Source organism: Mus pahari, chromosome 9 (genome assembly GCF_900095145.1).
Source record: "Mus pahari chromosome 9, PAHARI_EIJ_v1.1, whole genome shotgun sequence".
Classification (NCBI taxonomy): Eukaryota; Metazoa; Chordata; class Mammalia; order Rodentia; family Muridae; genus Mus; species Mus pahari.
This window is the reverse complement of record NC_034598.1, coordinates 36,747,844-36,753,773: the sequence shown is the minus strand read 5'-3', so window position 1 is coordinate 36,753,773 and position 5,930 is coordinate 36,747,844.

Below are 5,930 nucleotides of genomic sequence, written 5' to 3'. Positions count from 1 at the left end.
GGAAGGAAGGAAGGAAGGAAGGAAGGAAGGAAGAAAAGAAAAGAAAAAAAGAAATGACCTTAGGAGAGGTATAAATATGACAGTAGTATAATAGAGATGAACAATTAGCTGAAATATCCAGGTACCACAAGGAGGACTGTAGACAAATAAATTACGTCTTCATAGAAGACATGGAGGAGGAGGAGATGAGCCTTCAGTCTAGACATTTCTTGCTTATAGAACGTGAACTTCAAAGGTCGAACGAGAAATCAGGACTCAGGAAAAGAGACTAGCCATGGACAGAGATATGAAGCGGGGGCTGGTGTCTCTAGACCAATACGTAGAAGCCCAAATAGTTCTTTGTACATCAAGAGTCACTTTCCAAATCAGACATGACATCTCAGATGAACAAAGAACTGCAGAAATGAGAAAGGAAAAAAAAAATACTTGACAACTACCAAAATTTGGAAGCCAGATATGAAAGAAGGGAATCTTCTTCAAACCACATCATCTACATGAGTGAGAATATGACAGCAAGAGATGGCGTTACATCATGTTCATATTAAGTAACTTGAGGTTTATAGAGATCAGTTCGAGAGGGATTGAAAAGCCACAGAAGGAAGCTTGGAGAAGGTGGAATATATCAATGAAGTTTAGTTCATGGTGGGAACTGAAGGCAAGAGGAGCTTAAAAAAAAAAAAAGTGGCTTGATTTCAAGTGTTCCTATACCTAGACACAGTACAGAACCATTTTGTTCAACAGTATACACCAAAACAATGTTTGGATTAAAATGCCATTGTAAAAGTTATCAGAAGACAAATATGACCATAATCAGCATAGAACGGTGACCTTCGTGTTACAGGGACTCTATTCAAAAATAAATATTGTCGAGGCCGGCAGTGCTCAAACCTTTGGCAAAGCTCCACCCCTTTGTATATAGTTAAGCTTCATATTTCCAACAATAATACCCTTGTGATCAAAGATTGTGGATAAAATTTTGTTGATGATATTTTGAAATATTTTGTGTGAAATATTTCCCTTTTAATTTGTAGTACAAGTCATTATAAGAGCTTCACTTCATATCTATAAAGTAGGCATGCCACTCCAGAATGAATGTAAAAGAAAGTATCTTTTGTTTCTGAACTGGTTATTCAATAAGAAGTCAATCCAATTTTGAAGAAAGCATTTTGTCAATAGCTACAGCTACTGATGGATTTAGATAAAGTTGGTATATCTTGCCATGTATCTTCTTTCAATCATCTTTAACACTTTTGGATCTAACATTTTTGAGAAATTAAGTCGTGATCATTTGAGTTAGTCCTCATTTAAACTGTGTTCCAATATAATACAAAATGTAATTATATCTATTTCCTTAAAACTCACAACATTTACAGAAGTTATCCCTGTCAGTGGAATTGTATCAACATGCTATAATTTCTCCTTAACGAATTAGAAATTTATTTTTTCAGCCTGACAGGAGGGACTCACAACTCATTCTAGGTTCTAGAATAAATTTTAATTGACATTTTTCTCTGAGACAAAGAAAACAAAGAGTGATTTTAATTTGAGATCTGAAACATATTTAATTAAAGAGCAGAAAATAAATCACTGGAGAGTAAGCATGGGTTTTAGGAGTGGCAAACATTTCTCACTTGATCTTTATATACTGGATATCGAATTGTAAGACTTTATAGCTCACAAAGATACTAATTATGTCTCAGTTAAAAGCAATAATAAATAAATAAAGACTCTTGACCTGGCCACCTTTCCATCAAGATTCTGGAACTGAAGTGGTCAAATGTGCAGACTTTGTAAAAATCTGGCTTTGGAAAATAATGGTGTGAAATTAACTTGTCACAACCTTCCCCCAATCCTCAGGCTCAAAAAAATATCTCTCATTCACTAACCTTGCCATCTGGTCACCCTGGCCTGCCTTTACTGGGAACCCCTATTAGATCGCTGCAGCTACCCTCATCCCCCTGATCTGACATCTCATTTGAACAATTTTCCATCCACCAACTCTTGGCCTTAAAGCCCCATTATCCCTAGTATATTGAGACTGGATTCCATTCTATATCACAGTCTGCATTCCCCTATTGCAATAGGACCCAATAAAATTTGTCTCTGCCATTTTAACTTCTGCCTGTCTCCGGTGTTCTTTGTCATGAACAATACTTTCTAGAAATGGCTATTTTTCACAAAGAAATAGACTTCTAACCACTCTCTGGGCTATCAAGTCAAGTGTTATTACCTTGATCTTGGGGATGTTTCAAAGAAATATTCATCAAAAAAAAAAAAAGAGAACAAAAGCCAAGATAAAATAGAATAGATAATCTGAAACAAAGCTAATAAAAGGGGGAAAATTGAAATCGTAAGTCAAAGCAAGAAGAATCAAATAATTGAGAATTGACAATTGAAATATAAAGCGTGGGGAGAGGGAAGGAAGTTCACACACTGCCTATCACAGTACAAAGGGCACCATCCAGAACTGAACAGGCAGACAGCATTTTAATCAACTGTCAAGATGAGCTTTTAAATGAAAATAGCAAAACCACTACTCAGAAATGGATGAGCTAAATTTATACAAAATTGGCTTTTAAGATGACCTCAAAACTAATTTCCTCCCATTTTGAAGGGGATTTTAAGTACACATAGTCCCCATTTAAAACACATAAAATGGCTACACATAGTGGGTGATTAATAAATATGTGATTAGAGAACAACTTTAGATGAGATATGTGCATGTAAAACAAGAGGGTTGTTATCTTCATTCTCCTTATAACACAAGAATCTAAATGCCTGTGATCTTGAACATGTATTAAATCGTCAAAGGCTGGATGTGTGCACTCCAAGAAATACTAACACACAATGTCTGTGGTAAACCATTTAAAAGATTTGTTTATTCTTTAAGTGAATGAAGGTTTTGCTTGCACGTGTACACTACATCCATGCAGCGGCCTATGGAGGCCGGAGAAAGGTATTACATCCACTGTCACTAGAGTTACAGGTAATTATGAGCTGCCATGTGGGTGCTGGGTACCAAACAAGGGTCATCTTCAAGAGCCTCAAGTGTTCATAAAAGCTGAGCCATCTCTCCAGCCCCACTGATGACATAGTTAAAGTGTTCTATAAGCCATTGTCTTTCAGTGTAGTCACAGGGGAAGTTCCTTCATAGCCTCCTGTTCCTCATGTCATCAAAATTACAGTGAACAAAGCTTTCCTACCTAGAGAATATTTTGAAATATATATATATATATATATATGTGTGTGTGTGTATATATATATATATATATATATATATATATATCCAAAACTTTTATAAACATCACATCAAGTTTTATAATTTCATCATAATCAAATTGAGTTAGATAGCTGCCTGCAGAAATAAGCATCCACCACAAAGGATGGTTAGTAAATTGTACTAGGTTCAGAAAAATAAAAGCATCTGTGAAGAGCCTCATTTCTACATGATGATTAATGGGGGCGCAATAATCTACAAAACTTTAAAGTATTTTAATAAAGATGTCACTTTTAAAAGAAACAAATTCTGGTTGTTGCGTCACAGTGGTTATAGAATGAAGATTTCACAGAGCTGAGTTTTGTGTCCATGGCATAACTGGAGGTCCTGGGCCTGGTCCCCATCAAGAGCATCCTGCAGGACCAATGGCTAGAGTTACCTCTACTGGAACCAAAGGGAGAAAATCATGTAAACGTTTTGGTGTGTGAGCAGGATAGAAGATTGACAAGACCAGTTGTTTCTATGGTGCCCCTCAGATTATGTTTTGGCCTAGCTCAGAATACCCTGGAAAACAGTTTTGACAGCAAGGATTATGTCAGTTTCATATCCTTGAAGCCTTTGAAATGGGAGGAAGGAACACAGAAAGACTGGTTAAGATACGTACCCCGATGCCCATCGTGGGCAGCAGCAAAAACCGTTTCTCAGAAACATGCCTTCAGGTCTGACTGAATCTGGGGAGACTAGAGACCTAAGAGGAGCAGTCATCTCCTGGAAGTGGGGATGTGAGCAAAGATGGGGAATGGGGTCCAGAGTGTAAGCAGAGAAGACAAACTAGGGAAGAAGACAATATCAAAGTTGGTTATAAATAATGTATGTTTTGAGAGATTCCCATGCTAAGAAAAATCAAATTCAACTCCTACTTTTGAAAGGGTTGTGGGGGGGGGGTACAATGTACTCTGTAGAAAGACAGTGACGTGGAAAGGAGCTGGGGGAAATTGGGGACAGTCTCGTGCCTCAATCTGAAGTTCTTCCCAGAGCCATGCCTTCATATTCCAGGTAGTGAAACAGAGCAAACCATGGTGCTTTCTTGGGCTCTGGCTGCCAAGAACAGGTTTTATAATAACAGCCAATGAAATCCACACACTGGTTTTGTTGTTTTGTTTTTGTTTTTGTTCTTGGTGTTTGTTTGTTTGTCTTTTGTAAAATGCTTGTTTTGACTTTGGAAACTGAAAATAAAATTAACTCACTGTGACTTCTCACGAGTCCATTTAGCTATACCATCTAGCTCTCCAAACTAATTATCTTGAATCATAAAGCCCAACTTTTCTCATGCCTGGCGATTTAACATACTTAATGAATAATTCTTCTACTTAAGCCATTGCCACATTTCTTTGAGAGAGAACGATTTAGTGTGAGCCACGGAGCCTTTTCTCTTTTTAATATCTGTGCCTAGGTGGGCTGTTGCTCTTATCATTTCCACTACAGTAGTCAAATATCTGCAGAAATCTGGTTCCCCTTATGAATTTAACAGGGAGAGCGCTTGGAAAATAAATCAGTCTGGCGAACACATCTTTATTGGATTTTATGACCAGATCCATAACTCTTTCGTGAGACACTCTTCAGGAGATAGAAGAAGTAGGCTGAGAATAAATACTCCATTAAAATTCAAAATGCTAGGTGCTGGGTGTATATAAAACATCTAAAGGGCCGCGCAAGATGCAGAGAAGATGAGAAAAGTCCTCAGAGCAGCGCAAGAATGATAAACAATCCACCAAGGAGACAAGAGAGGGTAGGCAGCAGGGTTAGAAGGACGTTGCCTTTCAACATGCCAAGTGTAAAGTGAATGAGACAAGCAAGAGCCTCTGTATAACCTCTTCCTGGAGCTGAAGAAGGGCGGTACCCAAACTGGAGTGTATATTTGCATACAGATGGTGACAAGCATCATGCTGGTAGCTTACTTGTAGATCCGCAGAAAGAGGGCTGGAATGTGTGCGTCCTTCATCATGAAATGCTCTTGTGCTATAAAAGCTAGGACTTCCTTTCACAGCTGAGGTGACAGAACCAACTGGCTGATTGTGCCTGGGGAGTCCTCACTCCGAGAGACAGCTGCAGCTTTCTGACAGACTCTGATTCCTAGAGAGCTTGGCACTGTCACGTCTCCGGCAGAGTCTGCTCTCTCAAGTAGAAGAAGAACAACTTTTAAATGAAAAATAGCTTGCCTTCAGTGAGCCAAGAGTCATCTTTGCTAGGATTTGCAGTAGTCTTCTCATGGTGTCCTTTTCAATGCCAGCAAAAGTCCTGTTAGGTCCTGCCTATTATTTCCATAACATTAGTTCCTTGAAGCCCATGATTGTAGATCAGTGGTTCTTAGCCTTCCTAATGCTGCAACCCTTTAATACAGTTCCTCATGTTGGAGTGACTCACAAACATAAAATTACTTTTATTGCTACTTTATAACTATAATTTGCTACTGCTATTAATTGTGATGTAAATATCTGATATGCAGGATAGCTGATATGAGACCCCTGCGAAAGTCTTTTGAAACCCCCCAAGGGGTCTGGACCCATAGGTTGAAAACCACTGCTCTAGATGGTATTTCTATCTAGCAGAAGACTCAGTACTCTCGAACTGTAAGTCACCGCTGCAAGTTCTCCTATTACTTTGAGCCTCTTCTTCTAGTGTGGTCTTGCTTTATTTGCCAGGAAACTGGTTC